We start from the raw sequence: 24,356 nt of genomic DNA on the forward strand, positions 1-24,356 counted from the left end.
GAAAAATGGAGAAAGTCAAAGCTAAATGAAGTCGTGTCACTATAAAATGTTTTAAAACTCAACGATCCGACAAATTTGCGAAATGTGCAACTTGCAAGTTTTTGTCGGCTTTGTTTTTGCTGCTTGTTGGATCAGGACCTTAAAGGACCTAAAAGGTCAATGTCGATAGAAAAATTTGGCAGTTTTTCGCTAGTTTCTTCCATAGTTTAAAGAGAAGGAAAACTGCATTGGAGCTAAACAGGAAGGCAACTCTAGCGATCTGCACCCAGGTAAAAAAAAGCTCACGTCATCTTATTACGCACAGGCGTGCGTAAATAAAGATTTTGTTCATAGCGGCTCAATAGGACTTAGTTGGGGCAAGCACGCGCGCTATGTTATAATTTGTTTTGGTACATGACGCGCTCGTCCTTCAAGGACGTCTTTCACCTGTAATTCTAGATGCTTGTGGTTCTTCGTTTTCATTTGTTACATATATCTTATTAGCCAAGCGCGAGGGCCGTACTTGGAGAATATCGGCCCGAGGTCTTGACAGTACGGACCGAGCGCAGCGAGGTCCGTACAAAAAAGACAGGGGGTCGATATTCTTCCGGTACGGTCCCGAGCAAGCTTGGTTGATAAGAGATCTATTATGCGACTGAAGTTGAAAGGGACACAAGTGCGGTATCATTCGGGACCATTCGGGACAGTACCCGGCCCAATACTGAGAGAATATTGACCGGCAATAGAGCATTTTGATTGGTTGACTTTAGTTATTGGCCCTCTGAATGCCCGAGTCGTGTAATAAAGTATAATAAAAAATATGCAAACTATTATTGATACGCTGAGAAACACATGCTTAAACAATCGAGGCTCTCTTGTGTTTAACCTGGAATAACTGTGATACTGGCCGCCAATAAACGATGTACATGCTATACGATTACTATGGAAACACACACTAATTTTTTCCTATTTCGATTATCGCCCATATCCAGAGAAGCCAAGAGAAGACCTCGAATTTAATCAAAGGACTTCCCATGGTTTACTCGATGTGTAGACGTTTCATCTTTAACAAGGTTTAGTTTGGTTTAGTTTATTGAGGTTCGCCAACATACAACACAAAAATATGTCTAAAAGGGTACCACAAGGGCAGGAGAAAAGAACAGGGCACGCCCCAGTTTATATTTGTTTCCCTGGCTTGAATAATAAGGATGGGAAATATTGTTATGTAAAGCAACTTTAAGAATCAGTGTGGAAAATTTTATATTAAAAATTAATATGAAAAAGTCGGGACTTTATCGCTACATTATTTTTTCTAAAAAAATAATTAAAGATGAACTTCTGTTTTGAGGGCTCCTGAGCAACAGCACTCGATTAGGTCTGTAGGCTTGTCGAAGTTCTATTTATTACAACTGTTATATTTTCGTTTAAAACTAAAAAAAAAAGTGTTTACTGCAGTGAAATCATATGTTTTGTTTTATGTCTATCGCAAGACTGATTCATTAACGATCTGTTTAAGAAAGTTTATCAGCTGCAAACTAGGGTGAAGTAAGACTCAAGACGTAGAAGATTTGAATGGAAAAACATAAGCAATGTTTAACGGTGCAAACTTAAAAGGTGAAGGAAGCATCGTCCGGCAAAAAATGTATTAAATTATCAGCTCTCAAAAAATAGTCTACTCTTTCGAAAATTGTCTTCATATGGGCTTGAGGCTGCCATTTTTACAGTTGCTTGGCAACCTAACAGATCAGCTAACAAGTTCTAGCTAAATTAAAGACATTTGTATTGTAGAGGATTTAATGGAAATTATTGCTAAATAAAGACATTTAGAAAATTGTGGGAATATAGACTAAGTAATAACACAAAAACAAAAACAAAATGAAGTAAACAAGTTTTAACCGTAGATAAGCGAAGACTCTGCTCGTCTGATGGGATGACCACGAGTTCAAAAAAGATGTTTACCATCATCACGTAGTGACATAAAACAACCCTCCATGTCCTGAGTTCTGATAAAACATCTTTCACATATCACGGCCAAATGTGATTGGCGAACACGTTTCTAGGAAGTGTAGCCTTAAATTGGAGTTACATCTTAGTCAACAAACTGCTGTTATAAACTACTTGGTGTGCTTGATAGCTCCAAAACATCGAAAGTATTTCTTTTTAGCTGGTTTTGTGCGGACATGAGACTTTTTCTCCACTTGTTCCTTGTCTCTGTGGTGCTTCCCCTCAGACAATTTCAGTCCTGCCCAGATAGTATGTATTAAAGCTTGCATTTGTTGATAAGAAACCTTTATGTTTCTGTTCTTCATTTTCCAGCTAAGCAATATACCAAAAACAAAAAGGAAACGCAAATTTTCGAGGACTGAAAGTCTCGTGCATAGAGGCCTCACTAACAAAATGGCTAGTGAAACTCGTCGTCCATTTTAATACGCTGGTATCTTTTGTTCATTCAAAATTATTTTAGATCCTTTTTCACAATATGTGAAAGTGTGTTTGCAAAGTTTTTTAGTTATAACTGAACAATATCCGCAATTACTTAATTGGTCATCTATTTAACAGCTTAGAGCCTCGAATTCTTTTCAGACACTCATTTGAATCCATAAAGTTCTATCGAGGTCACTCAAAATTAATTAATATATATTCGCAAGTTCCTTTTGTTTGTCTGGTGCTTGCACGAACTAAAGTAAGAGCCTAACGTTAGCCTCGCACTTAGGGAAATAAAAATTGATATCTTAACTAGTTGGAAAAATTTTTTTTCTAAATTCGAGAGATTTCCTTCCCTTCTTTGTTGTTTTTACATGCTGCTGTGGAATAAGAATCTCTCTTTGGATACGTGATTATTCGCTGGTGTAATATTTAGTTGACATCGGAAACATGTTACCGACAGGTGTTAAATATATACCAAAACGACTTTCTAGTAATTTTTGGAACTCGGCATTCGAGGAAGACTGTTTTCTTCATAGCACCCTTTCTGTGTTATGTATTACGCAATTTTTGGGAGCCCGATGAGTGGGTTTTTTCAAAGCTAATAAAAACGTAGAGAAAGTTGTTGAAATGCAGACAGAGCAATTATGTTTCCAATAATGCAAAAGGAATACTGGCTGCGAATGAGTGGGAACATCAAAACTTCTCACTTGACGGGTGGCTAAAAGATAGATGACATGAATGTCTAAACATGAACATACTGAATTTAGTTATATTTAAAAACTCTTTCTTGGAACATTCTCGCAATTCAATTAAAATCGACGCACAATGAAGGGACAGGATGATTTTAAAGTTCAATGGCGGTTTCTAAAGCTTTTTGAATATTAATTTTCTATGGAAACGTTTTATCTCAAACAAGTTTAATTTATATCGATAATGAGAAAAACAAGTTCTAGCTAAATTAAAGACATTTGTATTGTAGAGGATTTAATGGAAATTATTGCTAAATAAAGACATTTAGAAAATTGTGGGAATATAGACTAAGTAATAACACAAAAACAAAAACAAAATGAAGTAAACAAGTTTTAACCGTAGATAAGCGAAGACTCTGCTCATCTGATGGGATGACCACGAGTTCAAAAAAGATGTTTACCATCATCACGTAGTGACATAAAACAACCCTCCATGTCCTGAGTTTCATAATTCAATAATTGTCAATGCACAATGAAGCGAAAGGAAGATCTATAGCGGTTTCAAAGGTCTTTTCAAAGCCATTCATTTCATATCTAAGAGTTTTGTCCCAAACAAGTTGAATTTTTGTGGCAGATATTATCATATAGACCAGTTTTCAAGAAAAGATGCGGAACATACCAGTTAGGGTATTTTACAGTTCAGTTTGCATGTATCGGTTTGGCAAGGTATGCTTTTCTCTCTTAGGGGGGGCCGTCTCGACTTCCCGTCGAAAGAAGGTTCTCTTTTTTCTTTGCCCATGAAAAGTGTTTGGTGGAACATTCAGCTTTCATAGTTTGGTTGTTCTCCAATTCTCCTGTTTTTGTGTCGCCACAAGCTAAAACTGATTTCTGGCCAGACCGCCCGTGTGGACAGCGATCAAAATAAGAGGAGAACCTTTTTTTGGACTTAATTTGCATATCAAAAACTCACTAAATTAGAGGAAAGAATACTTAAAATGCAGGTGCAAGTCGGGCTGAAACAAAAACTCTCAGTGAGAACGACACTTGACAAAAGAGTTTACCTCATTGAAGCCATGATCTCTAAAATTGTGTTCTAAATTTCTTAAGAACTTTGGTCAAAATGCCACAGAGATATCAATTTGAATCTTAAAAAAATAATAATAAATAAGATTTCTTATGTGCTTGCTTCCTTTTCGCAGAGTTTAACTAATAATTTCTTTTCTGGTTTGATGCTACTTCTAATCACTGAAACAGGTACAAGAAGAGTCCTTAAGGACAGAGGGCGAACGATGGAAATAACTGCCTGAGGAGAAAACTAACCAAATTAACTGTTTCAGAACAGCGTCTCCGTGACGGGCGATAAAACATCTTTCACATATCACGGCCAAATGTGATTGGCGAACACGTTTCTAGGAAGTGTAGCCTTAAATTGGAGTTACATCTTAGTCAACAAATTGCTGTTATAAACTACTTGGTGTGCTCAATAGCTCCAAAACATCCAAAGTATTCCTTTTTGGCTGGTTTTGTGCGGACATGAGAGTTTTTCTCCACTTGTTCCTTGTCTCTGTGGTGCTTCCCCTCAGACAATTTCAGTCCTGCCCAGATGGTATGTATTGAAGCTTGCATTTGTTGATAAGAAACCTTTATTTTTCTGCTCTTCATTTTCCAGCTAAGCATAATACCAAAAACAAAAAGGAAACGCAAATTTTTAAAGACTGAAAGTCTCGTGCATAGAGGCCTCACTAACAAAATGGCTAGTGAAACTCGTCGTCCATTTTAGTACGCTGGTATCTTTTGTTCATTCAAAATTATTTTAGATCCTTTTTCACAACATATGAAAGTGTGTTTGCAAAGTTTTTTAGTTATAACTGAACAATATCCGCAATTACTTAATTGGTCATCTATTTTACAGCTTATAGCCTCGAATTCTTTTCAGACACTTATTTGAATCCATAAAGTTCTATCAAGGTTACTTAAAATTAATGACTATATTTTCGCAAATTTCTTTTGTTTGTCTGGTGCTTGCACGAACTAAAGTAAGAGCCTAACGTTAGCCTCGCACTTAGGGAAATAAAAATTGATATCTTAACTAGTTGGAAAAATTTTTTTCTAAATTCGAAAAATTTCCTTCCCTTTTTTGTTGTTTTTACATGCTGCTGTGGAATAAGAATCTCTCTTTGGATCTGTGATTATTCGCTGGTGTAATATTTAGTTGACATCGGAAACATGTTGCCGACAGGTGTTAAACATATACCAAAACGACTTTCTAGTAATTTTTGGAACTCGGCATTCGAGGAAGACTGTTTTCTTCATAGCACCCTTTCTGTGTTATGTATTACGCAATTTTTGGGAGCCCGATGAGTGGGTTTTTTCAAAGCTAATAAAAACGTAGAGAAAGTTGTTGAAATGCAGACAGAGCAATTATGTTTCCAATAATGCAAAAGGAATACTGGCTGCGAATGAGTGGGAAATTTAAAACTTCTCACTTGACGGGTGGCTAAGAGATAGATGACATGGATGTCTAAACATGAACATATTGAATGTAGTTATATTTAACAACTCTTTCTTGGAACATTCTCGCAATTCAATTAAAATCGACGCACAATGAAGGGACAGGACGATTTTAAAGTTCAATGGCGGTTTCTAAGGGTTTTTGAATATTAATTTTCTACGGACACGTTTTATCTCAAACAAGTTTAATTTATATCGATAATGAGAAAAACAAAAAGAAGAAAAACAATATAAAAATCAGAATGTAAAATCAAGAATTTGTTCGTGCTTGGCGCGTGCGTATCGTGAAACGTATGCACGCTGCAGGAAGTCTGCAGAGCACAAGGGGGGCATGAGAGTTGGTTGAGCTGAGGTCATGAGATATTTCAAGACCAAAGCTTTTCCCAAGGAGCGCTAAATCTTATTCTTGGAAGCGGAAAACTAACAAATTTCTCTCGTTTACGACGCCCGCGTAGTACAATCAGCATGCTTAAATAATTTTTACCTCGTGAATTGCGCGCATGCGCAAGAGCGAGTTGTAGATATGATGTAAAGAATGGCAGTCGGTAGCTCGCTCGATTGGTCAATTCCTGTCAACGTTTTTCGAATTTAGGCTTTTAAGTGCATTTGAAAGCATTTGGCGAGTAATAGACAAATGAAATGGCAATCTTTGTTGCTAAGAATAGTGGTGGGGTGAAAAAGAAGCCAATGATAATCTTGAAAGAGTTTAAAACTATACGTTTTTCATCCGTGAATTAAAGTTTTGCCAAATCTCTCAATATACACTTATGTCTCATGCAGCGTATATTTCTTTGGTGGCGTCAATGCTTTGAATGTATATGTACAGGAAAATGATTATTGTGTTCGAAAAAGAAAAAAAAAACCAAAGAAAGGAAATAAAGTGATAGTTACGTATTAAGTTTTAACTAAAAAATGAAGATGAAAGGTAAACATTGCTAAATAGTTTCGTAGGTGTGCCAAATAGGCACGCGGTTTATATTTTAAAAGGAATATGCGAATTTGTGCGTGAGTGGAGAGATCTCAAGTTTCATGGAATCTGTCAATTGGAAGCACGACGAAAATGACCAAGAAATATTTCGGGAAGACATTTTTATTCAAAACAGTTCTTCATTTGCTGATTATAAGCAAAAAACGTACGAATTTCTCTCAAGTACAAAGCCCACGCAGTAAATTTTATCTGATTAGATCGTTGATTACTTGACTTCACGGCCAGAAAATTGCGTAGCGTTCTGTTGAAAATTCTGAAAAACTGTGAATTAAGGCAAAATCTTCTATCAAACTATACTTTATGAACGCGTTGTTTCTCGAACATAATATTTATCGGGCCATGGAATCGTCAAATTGTCGCTAGGCCCTGCTTGAAGTCCGAAAGTTCGGTTTTCAGTCTACGTCCACAATTCGCATCGCTTTAGAGAATCGTGCTGTCGTTGACTCGAGAGCTTATTCAGTCACCTTTAAGACCTTGAAATCCATTATTTTCCAAGGAGAGTATTCTACAGCATTGCTACTTTATATTCTCAGTTCCCCAAGGTCTAACTCGATGGCAAAGGAACGAAAATTCCCACTGGAAAATTTTGAAGGTCGGCCGGGCAGACGCCATATTTTCAAATTTGATCATTTTAGTATGAACACACAGAATAATGACCCTCTAGTACCCCTAAGGCCATGAAAATATATGCGCAAACGACGGATTCTGATTTGTTTATTGATCTCCAAACTATGGAGTAAGTTTGGAGACAAAATTTTGCTTAGTAGGGGAGGTAGGAGGGAAGCGTTCTCGCGCGAACAAATCGCGCGGTTCGGGCGGTTATGCGCAGTTAAGCAAAACGAACTGAATTTACTTTCGCGCTGCGGATTTGATCCAACCTCTCCTTCGTAACAGGGAAGGTTACTATGTTTGTGGCAGTGCCACAAGGCCATCTACAAAATGACTCACTAGACAGCATAAGCATAAAAAGAACGAAAGCATGTGATAATCTTATGCATACATGCTTATTCTTATGTCCGAGCGTCCCATCCAGCGTATAAGCTTTTGTATGTTTATCCCCATGCTTAGTTTTACATAAACTTGAATTCCTTTGTTCTTTTCGGGGGGAATCGGTCGGTCAAAAGATTCTCGGTGCGTAATTTAAAATTGTCAACTGCTTTCTCGTTGTCTGCACCCGCAAATAAAGATTCGAAGTTGTTTTCCGAAACCTCAATTGAGGTGCCGCCACTAAAACTGCTTTGAGTAACAAACAGTTCTGACTCTGAATCGCTCAACATTGCTAGCCTGTTCCCAGCATTCACTACGAACGAGACGACCAACTAATTCGAAATGCGACTTTAAAAAACTAACATATAATGAAAAAGCCGAGAAACCTGTGAATCCCACTAATGCCAGCATGGAGTGTTAAAAAACAAAACAAACATGAACAATAGAGCCATTTTTCTTCAGTGTATTTTTGCATCGCTTGAGGAATCCTCGCACATGTAAAAAATGCCATTTATCGGCCTTCAGCTCGTGGTTATGTGATTTATTCCCCTCGTGCGTTTCCCTCGGGCAACGCACGAGGGAAATAAATCACATAACCACGAGCTGAAGGCCGATAACCCTTACTTACATCGCAAGTAAATACCAAGCTTAATATTGCAACGATAGTTTATCGATAAACAAAACAGCGCCATTTTGAACTTTCTTTCCACAAACCTTTACAGTTAAATCTGGAACAGTGATTGTCTTATACTAACTCCTACCCAGACCATATTTTCTGTCTTTGACGCCTAAATTAATTTTACATCATATTCCTCAAAACGTTCATTTACCAGTCCAACACTTCTTAGAACGATTCATATCCTAGTGTGGAAATCAAACATCACTTTCCATTGACGACATTGTATGGTTTTCCAATTCACAAGTTGGCTCACAGAGCCTTTGATTTGCTAGAATTTATGACGAGAATGTGTAGCTTTGAGTTAAAAATTCTGAAAGATTTTAAGAAAAAAAATAAGTAAATCAACAGTGCTCAAATAATCCTTGTTACGGCCATAACTCGTATCGCGTTTAGAAATTAGATATTTTTAGCCCCAAAGCTATTTTCGTTTAGGCGAGGAAAATGTGATTTGAAAAAATGTACGCAAGTTGAAAGTTCATAATTGAAACTTCTTGCCTCTTTTATCTTTGAACATTAATGGCAAGTATTTAGTTTTCTGAAGACAAATTTTCTTTGGAATTTGGGCTCGTCAAAGTTACACTTTTTCAATTTTCGGTATCATTTTTAACAACTGTGAAACTATGTGTTTCAGGTGTCCCGCAAAAAGTAATTAGATGAAAAAAAAAATTCTTTGATGAATATAAGAGGTGATCATGAAAATGATTTGCATTTATATAAAAGAAAGAAAAAATACATTTTCTGTCTTTTGGAGGTCATGCGATCCTTTTCTAGAGATCTATTTGGCTCGAAAAAACTAAAGAATTTATATAATTTGATGTTGGCATTTTACTGAGTATGTCATACTTATCAATATAAGTCCCAAGCGCTCGAAAAGCGAGTTTAATTAACAACGGCTGCGACCTTTAGAATTCATGACCCATATCGCTATTTAACATTTAATGATTTCAATTTTTAGATCAATGCCGTATATTAGCATTTCCACCGACTCTGTTCTTTGTGGGAAAACGTCTTGTTAACCACACCGTAAGAAATACTAGTGTGATTGACAGGGACACGTGTGAATATCGTTGCTACCTGGACTATGACTGCGTCAGTGTTAACTTTTATTTTGGAGAAAATGGAGCAGAAGAACACAACTGTGAACTGAATAACTCAACGGCTAAAGAGCATGATAAAGATCTGGTGGAAGCAGCGAACTATGTGTACCATGGAACTAAGGTACATGGACGAGCTGTTAATTGCACCTCTCTCTCTTCTAGCGATTCATGAGAGCAGAGGGGTACTTTCGTCCATTATTTGTTATTCTTAAACAATTTTAGGCAAGTGCTTTTATAAATAAGCAGTTACCAAGAACAAAAATCCTTTGAGTGCCTTGTGGACACCCAACTCTATTAACAAAAGTATGTAATTTGTCAGTTTAGAACCATGCGTCACCGGCCTTGAGTAAACTGGCAATTGATCGCTTTCTTTGTTTTAATAAAGAAAGCACATCCATGCCTCTTACATGATAATTCTCGTAGGCAAAAATAAATGGGTCATTTTAAGGCATTACCGCAAAAGTTTTTATTCAATTGGTTTTTCGAAGCTTGAATATACTACGTTTAAATTTAATCGAAATAATTAAATCCATTTCATGGCTCAGGAGAAGATCACAACGATGGATATAACGATATAGCCGACCTATGACTGGGGTTACTAAGTGCTGTTCTTAGGAACGACACTGTACTCTTTAATTCCTGTCTAAAGACGCCCCTTCCCGATTTGTTTTGTTTTTTTTTTTTTGTGCGCTCACGTTCTCTGGGCAACTACCTGTGACATCCCATTTTTTTTCTTTTTAAGAACTTTTGCGCTCAATCTCCATGCAAAAACAACGGCACCTGCCACTCGGGATTTACAAGACAACGATTTCGCTGTTTATGTGCGTCTGGATTTACTGGCCACGATTGTGACGTGGGTAAGACTTGAATTGATAGAAATTAATTTTGTATTTAATCGCAACACAGTGGGTGGTTTAAGATTCAAAGTCGGCTGTACTTCTTTCACTTGTTAACAGTGACCTAATGCCGAGGAAAAGGGGTTTAGGGGCGCAATATCCAATTTCTTTTTCTTTTTCTAATTTCTGGGTATTATGTCTTGTTTAGGGTGAACAGGAAGGAGCTGTAACCAGCTCCGTTACTTGTAAAATTCGTTTTCTTTTTTAAAGATCGTCCTGCCTTTTTCAAGTTGCAGCCTCGGGTGCACTCATGTATTATTCTCTAGATATCCCTAGGTGGAGTCTTTTGATATCAATAAGAACTCAAGCCACCTCCATTAGGACCAGTCTATTTCAGGCATTCAGTGGAAAAGTAGAACAATGGATTTGAACTCTCCTATCCAGAACACGATGCTTTGTCGTATCAGCGCGATAAAACCTTTTAGAACTGGGCGAAATTGTTGGAGGCGCGGTGGCTTCATAGTCGGTGCGCTCGACTCCGGATAGAGTGGTCCGGGCTCGAGCCCCGGCCGGAGACATTGTGTCGTGTTCTTTACTCTCACAGTGCCTCTCTTCGCTCAGGTGTTTAATTAAAAATGGCTACTGGCAAATTTAATGCTGGGGGGGGGGGAGGGGTAACCCTGCGATAGTCTAGCATCCCATCCAAGGGGGAGTAGAAATACTCCTAGTCGCTTCATGTTACAGACACCGAAGTTAAGCACCGGCGTGATGGGCCACTTGGTTGACTGGCCAAATTAATGCACCATAAATGGTAACCTGATATGATTCGGAAGATGATGGTCTAGTAGAATAATTGCTTAATGGATGACTGAATGCTTTTTTATCAACGCTGAAAATCATAAAAACTCTGCACATCATGCACAACAGCTTTAAACGTTTTATTCAATCCTCACGTGTTTTTGAGATAGATTTGATGATCTAGGACTCACCTATCTCACTCGTTTGTTATGGGACTAAGAAGAGCCTGGGCTGCACCTAAGAAATTCTTAACAGCGGCAATTCTTCTAAATCACCACATTTGAGGACCATGTGAGATTGCAACGCGCATGCGCGAGATCAGTGCACGTTAGCTTGTTAGCAAGATTGGTCACGAACGTTCGAATCAGGCGTGAAAAAATGTCAAATATTGAACATATTGAGGATTACGCCTTGAAAACCTCTTTTATAAAGAAGGCAAAGAAGCTCCCTCATGGCGGGAACGAGGTTCCCAGGTCAGAGGGCACTAGTGGTGTAGAAAACACTACTTCAAACGGTTTGTCGGAAAACGCGCCCGAAAATGACATAACACTACAGAGTGAGCTGTCAATAGTTGGCAGTATGCTAACGAATTCTATGCTTACTCTCCAAACAACTTTGACTCAGCAGTTTGAAAAACTGCAAAATACTATTGAAAGAACTTGGTCCACAGAGGAAAATAATCTGTTGGCGAGCTCCGAGGGAGAATACAGGAGTGAGAGTGACAATGAAAATGGCGATGTGACAGAAACCGCTGCAAAACGGTCGAAAAACGTAGATAAAAAATGTGATGTACTCGACGCAATTGCTCAACGCCTCACAAAGACAGAGCCGACCGATGTTGCTGTCAACGAAAAACTTGCTACAATCGTGAACGGACTCATGTTGAAATTGTAAAAACCTCAAGAATCAAAGCTCAAAGGAGAAGGGGAAAAAATCGTCCGACCACAAAACTGCGAAAGTTTGGTCGTCACAAAAGTGGACGAGCTTATTTGGAACAGATTGAGGCCGAACACGAGGTCCTTTGACTCGAGGGTACAAACAGCCCAAGGCATGTTGATCAAAGGTGTCATTGAGGTCATCAAAATGCTCAAAGAAATGCTGGACCTGAAGTCCAAAGCAAATGACGAGTCAGTGAATGATAGTATAGATTATGAGAGCAAACTTAACCAGCTGATCGACAAAGGAATGTCAGCTATAGAAATGCTTAGCAACTATAGAAACTATATAATAACTTAGAAACTATACAATAACTATCGTGTTAGTAGATGTTACTTCTTGAATTTTTGAATGCTGTTCCATCTATGAGATGAAAATGGCAATATACTGATGGCAAGTCATGTGGACACTTCTCTAGCTAGCATTTATTTTACGAAACTCACCGAAGTCGCCTATTTTTTTTTTTTTTTTTTTTTTTTTATATCACGGCTGATATACTTTTCAGCGATATACTCTTGTTCGTTTATTCCTTTGTTTGTTTGGTTTTTTGGGCTTTATTGCTTCTATTGATTGCCCCGACATCTCTTTTACTTTCAGATATCGACGAGTGCAGTAACGGAGACCATCTCTGTGACGTCAATGCGAACTGTACCAACACTGACGGTTCCCACAACTGCACCTGCAGGGAAGAATACATCGAAGATGGACAGTCATGCCAAGGTACGAGCGAATAATGAATCAGAAATATGACTTCGATCGCACGCTACATGATAGTAGCCTTAGCATTAAATAAAGCATCGTTAGCAGGAACTATTATCCTATTAAGTGCTACGTGCTGCATTTTAAGCAGCCTTACCCATGCATGTTTATGCAAGGGTTCACCATGATCTACATTTTGCCTGTTTCAGAGCCATTATAGTGGTGGGTTAAAAATAATTGTGACGAAATGTTAGTTTACAATATCTAACTCGTAAAACACAAAAAGGAGAAACCGTTGTTTTATCCTTTGCAACGATTAATAGCATCGCACGACTGAGATTCTTTATCCACTTTAAAGCAACAAAAATGAAAAAAGTGCAAAATATCTTTGTGGTGTCTCAAATATTGACGAATGTAAAGGAAATCACTCTTGTCACCTGAATGCTACCTACGCCAACGGCAACGGATCGTACGTTTGTACTTGTAAGCCCGAATGTACTGGAAATGGACGCAATTGTACAGGTATTTAATGTATTTTGTTGGTGAACCATCACATTCGAGAGAAAAGTAATACCATACGTGCCCAAAGTGTATACTTATCATATCATACTTTTCCAGATAGAAAAGGAAACACATGTGGGCCTGTTGGTGTGGCAGACAACAACACAATTCCAGATGCCAGAATGACAGCAAGCAGTGTGTTTCTTATCAAAGATGATCTTTATGCTTCATACCTCGGCCGACTGAATGAAACCAGGGGACGAGGAGGGTGGTGTCCTAAGACTAAATTTAATAGAACCGACTACCTCCAAGTAGATATGGGTTCAGTGCTGTCTGTTTGTGCTGTGGCTACTCAAGGAGGAGAGGAACTTTTGGAATGGACTACCAGCTATAAACTGCGCCTATCCATTGACGGTTTAACTTGGAACACCTACGAGGAGACGAATAAGACAAAGGTTTGGAAGTACCAGTAAATAAAGCGTTGATTTGATCAACGACTATCAGTAATGGTTATAGGGCAAGGGGAATCCAATTTGGTCTGTGAATAACGTGATTGAGTTACAACATTGTATCATTGCAAGCAAGAGTGTGAATTGTTGTTATTCACGAGTACAGTATGCATATGGTTATTTTACGGTGGGACAGAAAGTCTTGTGACTAGTGAACCAGAAATATTGCACAGTTGGAGAAACAAAATAGCCATCTGTTAAATGCATTAAAAAAGAACCACATGTCTAAAAGGTTTGGAAAGCACAACAATTGACATTTTTTAAGTAAAAATCAAAGAGTTTGTGGCGGATACGGATAGTTTGCAAGCAGATATAAAGCTAAGGAATTCGTGCCATCTTTAACATTTTCTATGAGTATAGGAGGGTGTATAAACGAGCGATCAAAACAAGAAAAGTGACAGAAAATTTTACTCCGTTTAGAAAATTCCGGCCGCAACAAAAAAGCACAACATTATGTTGATGATGTGAGCTGTTGAGACATGGTCAGATGCCCCCTCCATCCCCTCCCTTCCCTCCTTCACCTACAAGTACCTCCTTGTTTAAATGGACTTTAGAATTGGTGGACTACAACAAGGTGCTCAGTTTCTTTCTTTTTTTTTTTTTTTTTGTCGGTTTTCTTTATTCCAGGTCTTTCAAGGAAACTCAGATAGAACAAGCATCGTGAGGCATTCACTTAGACCTGACTTCAAAGCCAGATATGTTCGGTTTTATCCTGTCTCACACCATATTCATCCCTGTTTGAGGGTGGAAATATACGTGCTTAAGTAATGCATGAAAGAGTTCTATTGGAAAAAAAGTGTGTACGCATTGCGTACAGTAGGAAAATAAGCATCACCAAAAAACTAAAGAAACTTTTTAAATCTAATCTCTACACACCTTTCGCTGCAGTATAATAAAACAGTTACACAGGATAAACGTGAAGTGGAAAAGGTATTCCAGAACTGTGTTGAAAGTTGTGTTTAGTCACTGTCGCTTATTAATTCTGCATTATCGTTGCTATCGGTGTGAGTTTTCTCAATTTTCCGATAAGTTGATAGCTTATGCAAACAATATCAGAAGATACAGAGGAATCGAGAGTAAGCGCGAATACCTGCAACTTAAAGGCGGAGTAGTAAGTCCAGCCAATAACAAAACAGATCTGTGGTAGAGCAACGCCATCTTGGAGCATTAATGCATCAACAACAGTGCTCTAAGACATATCAGTGACAAGTCACTATACCACAACATTAGCGACGAGTAGCTATTCAAACGTCGTTGCCGGATGAAGACAAGCAGCACTTAAGCATTGGTAGAGTCGCAATTTGCTCTGGATAACATGTCTCCACAAATAATATATGATCTTTATAATGAGAAAAAAGGTTGCACTTAACGTTTATTTACTATCTAAGATCAGCTTTTCGAAGCCCTTGGTAATAATTAATAAATTAAAACGTATCAGATGACATGCGAAATTCCCATGGAGAAAGGTAGTGGGTGGTGGTATATATGCTAATTAATATGTACTTTGAAAGGTTTTGCACCATTTCGTCTGGAATCACTTGTGATGATTATCTTAGAAATAGAAATATCGCAACAAACGAAAACCGAGAACAACTTTCAAACTAAGTTAAGCTATAACTTTTGCAGGGATAACTCTTGGGTCCACAATTATAAATAATGTATAATAAGATAATAAAAAGAAAAACGACAAAAGAAGAAACAAACAAAGGAGAAAAAAAAAAGAAAATACGAACCGCCTCCCGGTTAGCTCAATGGGTAGAGCACCGGACTGTTGTGCGGGAGGTCGTGAGTTCAAATCCGGCCGGACCAACACGTAGGGTCTTTAAATAACTGACAAGAAAGTGCTGCTTTTGTAATAATATCTGCAAATGGTTAGACTTTCTAGTCTTCTCGGATAGGGACGATAAATGGAGGTCCCGTCTCACAAGGCCCTTGTATGTGATAAAAATTTGTGGGACGTTAAAGAAACTACACACTGTTCGAAAAGAGTAGGGCACGTAGTGCCTGGTGTTGTGGTCTATCTTTGTGTAGTGTCTATCAAATTGATGGGGGGGGGGGGGTACTGCGCCTTTGAATATTGTATAGAATGTGCGCAATGAAAAAAAGGAATTCATTCATCAACCCCCGGCCTGAAACCTGATGTTTCTTTTAGCAACAACGGCCTTGCATAGTAGCATGCAAATTGAATTAGAAATCTTCAGATCTATCAGTAATTTAATCATTATGATTGGTAGCTAATTCTCAAATCGCCAACACAAGAATCTAGATTTAATTCACTTCAAATCTTCATGAAAATGAACCTTACATGATGCAGGCCAGAGAAATCGGGATAAAACTGTGCATAACTTGGGAATACTCAGAACCTGATGCGATTGTACTTTAGAATAGTAGTCTGTTTTAAAACGATGATCCTTCAAGCTGGGTTGATCTTGAATATCGCTGTTAGAAAATATACCACTAGGGCATACATGTATTAAAACACTAAAGGTAATGTTAGTTTCTTCAAGTTGCTTTTGTGTTGCACATAGGTCAATATAAGTAACATAAGTATTGTTAACAATGCTAGTTTTGTTTGTATATTTTAGATTAAAAACCTATTAAAGAGAATTACTGGACTTTATCAGGAATCATCGTGGAATATAAACTTTAAATATAACTTTAATTTTTTTCAGTTTTGCGTCGAAATTGATTGGTTACCCATTACAGGTCAAATTCTCACCGGGAAAGCGTATAATGATCCATAGGTCTGTCAAGGTAAAGCGAGAGGACTCCATGAGCAAGTGAAGAAGAGGCGTTTAGCTTCAAATGTGAAATTAATTAAAGTTAACAATGAAAATATTTCCAGGCGCGAGGATCCCTGCTGCTTGCGCGTTAACAGTGTTAAATTAGGACTCTCTCGCAAAATTTAATCTTTAGAAATAACTACGCAATCGTAGTATAACTGGCAATTTTCACAGTTGTATAATGATTCGGTGGCGGGAACGGCCTAGCTAAGCCCAGATGTGTCATGACATTTGAGGATAGCCTGATTATACTGCGTGACGTGACTACCAAGTAATTTGCGTTGTACCCGGCATGTTTTAACCATGATCTATAGGCTTGGGACACAAAAAGGGCTCTTATCTGTTCTGCTAAGACAATGCCAAAGTTAAATTGTGACAGCTAAATACTCTGATCAGACCTTTGACTCTGAGTCACGGACCAGTCAGCATGGAGGCCGGTGAGCTTCTCGGCAAGGACCTTGTTTTCTTTCAGGATATTAAAGTGGCTGAAGTTACTTTTATGATTATCTTTAATAAATTAAAGAAATCGAAATCCGCTACAACAACAACATTGACTTTATTTTTTTTTCTTTAAATTAAAGAAATAAAGGCTTTTGTAGCCCGCAGTTAGCAAAGCTATTCTAGGCTGGCTACCTAAACAGACACTGTATAGGCTCTCACACAGACACAGACACAGACACACACACACACACACACACACACACACACACACGCACACACACACGCAACAATGAAATAAATAAATAAATGAGCAAATAAAAATAAATAATAAATAATAGTAGTGATAATCATGTTAAAGGTTTTAACTGGGCCAGTCACACAAGGGAGTTTTTAACAGGTCAAAGAGAAAGCTAATCAGTTGAAATACAAATATAAGCTAGAAAGGTCAAGGTAGCGCAAGTCAACATTCATATCCTCAATTTCAAGAATTTTCAAAAGCAAGTGAGTTAGCTCACGTTTAAAAGGTGCTTTCCTTAGCTTACGAATTTCAGGGGGGATGCCATTCCATATTTCGCACCAACTCTAGAAAAGGAAAACAACTGATGATTTGTTCTCGCCTGAGAAACGAGTAGAGTAGGAATGAACCTGTTCAGAGTGAGTAAAAAGTTCAGAAAGATTGGGAGGAGCACAGCGATTTTTGATATCATGTAACAGAGAGGCAACCAATTTGAAGTAAAGCATTTTTATCGGTAGAATTCCCGAACTACTAAAAAGAGGAGCACTGTGAGATGTATAATCGAAAAAGTACATTAGACGAAGAACCCGCTTTTGTAAAGTGACGATTTTCTTTAGATGAGTATTCGCGGCTTGGCCCCAAGCAACGAGACCATAGGAAATATACGGTTCAATGAGCGAGCGGTAAATGTTTATAAGAGTAGTGAGCGGTACCAAGTGTCTTAGCCTTGCAGTAATACCGATACCTTTGCTTATTTTCGTGGAAATGTAGTTAATATGGTGCTTCCAGGAGAGATTACCGTCAATTAGAACACCTAGGTATTTAACATATGTCTTACGTTCAAGAGATACCAATTGCTCCGAGTTATTATCAAGTATTTTAAGGTTTACTTATCGGTATAGTTTGTGTTGATAAGGATGACAAATAACGAAATTAGATTTAGATACGTTAAGAGATAATTTATTTGAATTGAGCCATTCACACAACTTTAATTACTCTTCATTGACAACAACTTCAAGTTTGTTTAGATCTTTTTCTGCATATAGTAAATTGGTATCATCAGCAAATAAGTAAAAGTCAAACTTTTTAGAGGAACGATGCATGTCATTGACATAAATTAAGAAAAGAAGCGGACCAAGTACAGAACCTTGAGGGACTCCACACACTATTCTCTCTTTGCTAGAGACAATAGAACCGCTTTGGGTTGATTGCCTCCTGACAGACAAGTATGACGAGAACCAGTCATTAATCAATCCTCTAATTCCATAATGGTGTAATTTATGCAACAAAATCAAATGATCAACCGTGTCGAAGGCCTTTTTCAAGTCAATGAAAATGCCACAGGAATATAATTTTTTATCAATGTTGTTTTGAATTGTATTTAGAATATCCAGAATTGCATGTTGAGTTGAGCAGTTCTCTCTAAATCCATATTGCGATGTGAAAGACCTGATAGCGACATTTTAAAGATGGAGAATGGATGATGCAAAATTGAGAGTAGTGGTCACTTATATCTGAGACAATGTTGCCGCTGAAGAGTTTAAAGCCAATTCTGTTATCAAGAATATTGTCAATAAGTGTGGCAGAATTATTATGGACTCTTGTAGGCTTGTCAATTGCTGGAAAAAAGGAGTAACTTTGCAGGGACAGCAGAAAGTTATGAGAAAAATCACAGGTTTCAGATTTGAGGAGATCAATGTTGAAGTCGCCCATGACATATATCGGTTTATTAGTAGAGCTTAGTCTTTCTATTGTCATATCGAAATATGTTTGAAATTGTTCAGGAGAAGTATGTTACCGATAGATTACACCACATATAACAGTTTTACCTTTTAAGAATTCGAGTTCAATCCATAAGGCCTGGAAAGCCTCGTTAGGGGTTTTTTCGAGGACTGTGTAATTTAAACTGGCGTCAACGTACATACTGACACCTCCACAAGAAAGAGGAATTGGCACCTGTTCGAATTGGTAATTAGGTATATGTGGATTAAAGTCTATTCTGGCCGAATTTGTAATTTGTAATTGATTGCTGTAGGGGAATTTGTGCGAAGAGGCACGGTTCAAAACTGTTTCATTCTACTTTTGCATGATAACCTGTGGAACTTTCGTTAATGGGCGGCAATTACTCTCGGCAGTTGAGTGATCATAAATATTGAAATCGATGTTCAGCCCTGAAAAGAACATGGGCTGTAGTATTTTTACAGCTTCCTATTTATTTGGTAACAGATGTGTTTAAAAAGAATCAAATGCTGTTCAGCCCGGCGAAAAGAATAAAGGAAAATATAGTATTTTGATGTACTAGGCAGGCACACCAGTTTTCTCTTGTAAAAATTTTGTCTTTTGGCCCTCAATTGTCGTTTTTGTTTTTAATTTAAGGCGGAAGAATTATTTTTAAAACAGAATTTTGTTTTTAAATCGGTTTAATATTAATCACCTACAATTTTACAATTATCACTCGTACTCTAAACTTATATATTTTTACCTATAAAGTTTTAAGTACTTCTAATAATATACCTTTAATTATAGTTAATTTATAGTCTACCGTTTTATACATGAGCCTCTGGCTCGGGCAATTGGGCAACCATGCCTCACGTTAGACAATAAACTTTGATTGATTGATTGATTGATTGTTGGTCAGTGCGCGTTTTTCTTTGAGGAGATCTAGACTTGGATCAAAAAATGTCATGCGACTTAAAAGAGATCGGTTTGTTTTTCTCCTTTGAAGTGCTTTGCGTGATGCAGAATGTGAGTAGACGTATGAATATTGTAAACGATCTCCAATCGTTTTTCGGCGAGGGTGGGTTCTGCATACATTGCCACTTAAAATGCCATACCCTTTTTCTGTTCAGTTGTAAGCGATTGTGACAGTCTCCGCTACGCCTGAGGGCAAATAATCCCTCAGCGAAATTTAATTAATGAGATAAATCAACCAATTCCTCAATCACAATTCCTCAACCATGGATTGGTGCTAGCGAGTGCAACAAAACGCCAGTCAAATTGTAATGAACAGTTTCCCACCACTGACGTGCTTTTAACCCGACAGAAGCTAAAGACATTATGTTACCAATCTAATTTGGTAAAACTTTGCTCGACAACCTTCCTTCCAAAAGTTTTCCCATCGAAAAACAAATTGTCGCCCATTTTTTATCCTTGATTAAACGAAGGGATAGAGAGAGAGAGAGAGAGAGAGAGAGAGAGAGAGAGAGAGAGAGAGTCCGATTCGAGTGGGTATTTACTACATTGACTGCGTATTTGCTACCGTAGCAACTACCCACTGAGTATTTGCTACGGTAGCAAATACCCACTAGTGCGTATTTGCTACCATTGATGGGTATTTGCTACGGTAACAAATACTCAGTAGGTAGCTGAGTATTTGCAACGGTGGTAAATACTCAAATTAAATTCTAACTACTACCAAACTGCTCAATACCTGAAAAACACACATCTACGTCGTTTTATCGTATTTCTATTTTAAATAGATAGTTTGTCCTCTTCTCGGTGCCCCTGTGTCCATGTTAATTGTATACGTTCTACGTTTTAGTTCCTCTGAGAGTGTTCTATCCTCTACGGTTGTAAACGCACGATTTAACAATAAGCTTCTAGAATCATGAAAGTTTAATGAAAAGGTTGATAACGTGCACATTTCAAAGCTATAACGCGGAGTCTTATTTTGCTCTGAAATGCTCTCCACTACACGAAAATACTCTGAACTGTTAAAGAATGTCAACTAGAGTTTAATCCTTGGAAAAGGCGTGCGCGAGATGGTTTTGCACGAGTTGAGAAGTATCAAGTCGGGTTAAACGTTCCAACTTTCTTCGATAACATTTGTTGATCTGACATTATTGGGGCGTAAAGCATCCATGTTTGTTCAACATTTTTTGTTTTTTTTAACGTTTCATAAGTTCTCAAACATTAGTCCTACAAAAAATGTTGGACAAGGATATATGCTAAATGTTTTAATATTATTGAGTCAACAAATCTTCGATGACAATGTTGGAACGTTTAGCACGGGCCTCAGAAAAAGACTGAGGGTGCGAAAAGAACGAGCGAGTTTTCTGAAAAATTTTAATGAGTGAAATATTGAGAATCGTACAGGATTAGTTCGTGCCATAATAAACCGTCCGCATTGTCACCTCAAAGCGCAAAGGTGGTAGATGGTTGAAGTAAAATAAGCTAATAATCTGAAACGTGATCGTCAGATCCAAGAAATCGCAATGGAGATAAACTATTATTTCTCAAGAACATAGACTTACAGTCACAGGTAGCGTTGCAACTAAAAAAATTCTTAAATATGTTCTAAGCAGTGCAATGCATTGTATGCTGAGCTGTTCACAACTATCAAATATTACTCAGCAGTGCGCCATACTGTACAGACTGCACTTACAGAACATCTGAACTGAGTAACAACACCGTACTGGGAAAAAACTCTTAAATATTACTATATAGGGCGCTACACTGTACTATTCAGTGTATTGTTGTTCGGTACAGTGAAGGACACTGCATAGTAAGATTAAATGTTACAATGCAGTCCATTGCATTGTGCTCAAGAACACGACACTGAACTGTTGGAACTGCTAAATATTACTATGCAGTGGGCTGCACTGTACACTGAACTGTTGAAAACTGTTACATGTTACTATGCAGTAGGCTGCACTGTACATTTGACGCCAAAACTATAAGAACTTTTCTCGTATGAAAGTGGTTCTACTTTATGGATTCTTATTTTAGCGTTAACGAATATAAAAAAAAAAAATCACTACGAGGTGGGTAACATGTGGTTAGCCTGCAAAAAGTCAGGTATAAGTTTAAGATACATTTCGGCTCCTACTGAATTTGGATATAACGACGCTCCAATTTCAACTAAATAGCGCTCCACGGTTTTTGAAGTTGTTTTTTCAAGAAGATCCAGATATTGTTGTTCTTATCAGTAAGCGTTTGAAATTCTAGTCGGTTTTTAGTAAAATGATTTATTTAGTCGTTCTCGTTCATATATGTATAGTTGCAATATTCTATCGATTATGTTAAGAAATCATCTTTTCACAATGGTAAAGGAAATAGAAGTTCATAAAAAACGGGAAACACTATAGGTGAAAGGGATAAGAAGTATGATGATTACATGTAATAATATCTGACTAAGAGTTAAAGGACTGGAACTGTTTTCTTGAGATAATTTCAATTTTATTCTTAGATTTCAACTTGAATTTCATTTCAAAAATCAGTTGCGTTTAATCCCAATGATATATCAATTTGTATGACGTAAAGTAGCTAACGAATACATTGTTACTGGTGTTATTGTTGTTGTAGTCCTGTTTTTGTTGTTTCTCCCTAGCCCAGCTTGGGAATACCTTTACCTAGGAAGATAAATGCCCAATACCCATGTTGGTTGAAGACTGCGTTCGTTTGCTGGTATAACTAAGGGAATAGTTGGTGTTTATCATTTAAAAAGGGACGCTTCGATTACTATCAGCCTGTAAAATCAGCCCTAAAATACAAGCTTTCTACGTCTATCTTTTCTTAATACTTTATTGCTTAATGTATCTTAAAGGAAACAAGTTCGTTAGATACGACTCTCTGTGGCCCTGTTTCTCTGCACTTGCTAAATGCTATCTAAAGTATAGTACGTAGCAAGTAAAGACCATAACGAAATGTAAAGAGTAAATGAATCAAGCATCAGGCGAAAAACAAGCAATTGTGAATGAAGCAGTACGTTATTATTAAGTGTTGCAGTCATACAGGAAAAAGAACTCATGAACTATATGTGTTCATCTGATACTGGGTGTTTTGGGAACTAGGCTAAAGCCTGAAACTAAGCCCGCATTGGAACTGACTTACACACAAGAATTTAAAACTGAACTAGGAGTACACTGCAAACAAAACTAAGCTCACATTCTAACTGAGCAATATTCACATTTAAAACTGAACTAGGCATGGACTGATGAAGCTCATATGATATTAAAACTGGGTCATGCACACAAAATTTAAGTTTGCATTGTAATTGAGTTGTAAGCTCATTTAAAACTTAACTTGATACACCCTAGAAACAAACTAGACTCACATTGTAATATATGATTTATGCAAGCAGTTAAAACTGAACTTGGTTGACACAGTAAACAAAACTAAGCCCACGTTGTAGCAAGGTTTTACACGCATTTAAAACTCAAATCAAGGGTATATTAGAAAAAGCAGTAAGTTTACATTATAACAGAGTAATGCCTACCTTTGAAACTGAACAAGGCGTATACTAGAATGACTTAGATCCCGACCTATCCTAGTAATGTGTGCAATTAACACTGGACTTAGCGCATATTGGAAGTAAAACTAAGCTTGCATTGTTAGAGAGCTATGTGTGTATTTTAAACTGGACTAGGCGCATACTGGAAACAAAAACTAGCTCACACTGTAACAGAGTTATGCACGCATTAAAAACTGATCACAATAGAGACAAAAGTAAACTTGTATTGTAACAAAGCTATGCGTACCGCTTAAAACTCAACTAAACTAAGCATAAACTAGACAGAATACCAAGCTCACATTGTAAATGAGGTATGAGTCCATCTAAAGCTATATCACACATAGACTGGAAATAGGTTAAAGTCACAATGTGAGTTATTTTCGCGCATATAGAACAGAACAAGGCTTTTACAGAAATGCAACTAAACTTGTATGAATAGAATCGTACGGGCATTTAAAACTGAACTAAGTTTAAACATGAATCAAAACTAAGATTACATCGTAACAAAGCTTTGCGCGATTTAAAACTCAATTAGTTAATATAAGTTAACGTTAGGCCTACACTAGAAAAAAGAATAAGGTTCACATTCCAACAGAGTTATAAATACAGTGAAAGCAGAACAAGGGTAACACTGGAAACATTTTTGTCCCTTTCAGATTTGAATAAGGATTGATTGCTGATGCACTTATGCTATCTAAAGTAACACTTGAAGGAAATTTTTCACACCACAATAAGCGCTCGTAATCGTTCAAACTACCTATGTAAAGTGCAGCGTTTATAAGATTAAGATGCTATCATGATTTAACTTACATAAACATAGCAAAATCCTTTTCACAACACTTTTAATTGCTTAATGTTTCAGCCATTTGGAAACGAAACTATTTCTTACAAAAATGCGCGTGTACGCTTTTTTTGTCGGTAAAGGGTGTTATATTTTAAATTGAAAAATACAGAGGGATAGATTCTTCTTAAGCAATACCCAAATAGTTCCTTAAGACTTAATCTTTTACCAAAGAAAATGTTTCTCTA

General features: G+C 37.4%; 1 pseudogene; it reads left to right on the plus strand.

The window, feature by feature from the left end:
- LOC148739397 (uncharacterized) overlaps positions 1-24,356 on the plus strand; it is an 86,621-nt pseudogene that overhangs the window by 3,664 nt on the left and 58,601 nt on the right.

The sequence above is a fragment of the Stylophora pistillata genome, chromosome 2, assembly GCF_964205215.1.
Source record: "Stylophora pistillata chromosome 2, jaStyPist1.2, whole genome shotgun sequence".
Taxonomy (NCBI): Eukaryota; Metazoa; Cnidaria; class Anthozoa; order Scleractinia; family Pocilloporidae; genus Stylophora; species Stylophora pistillata.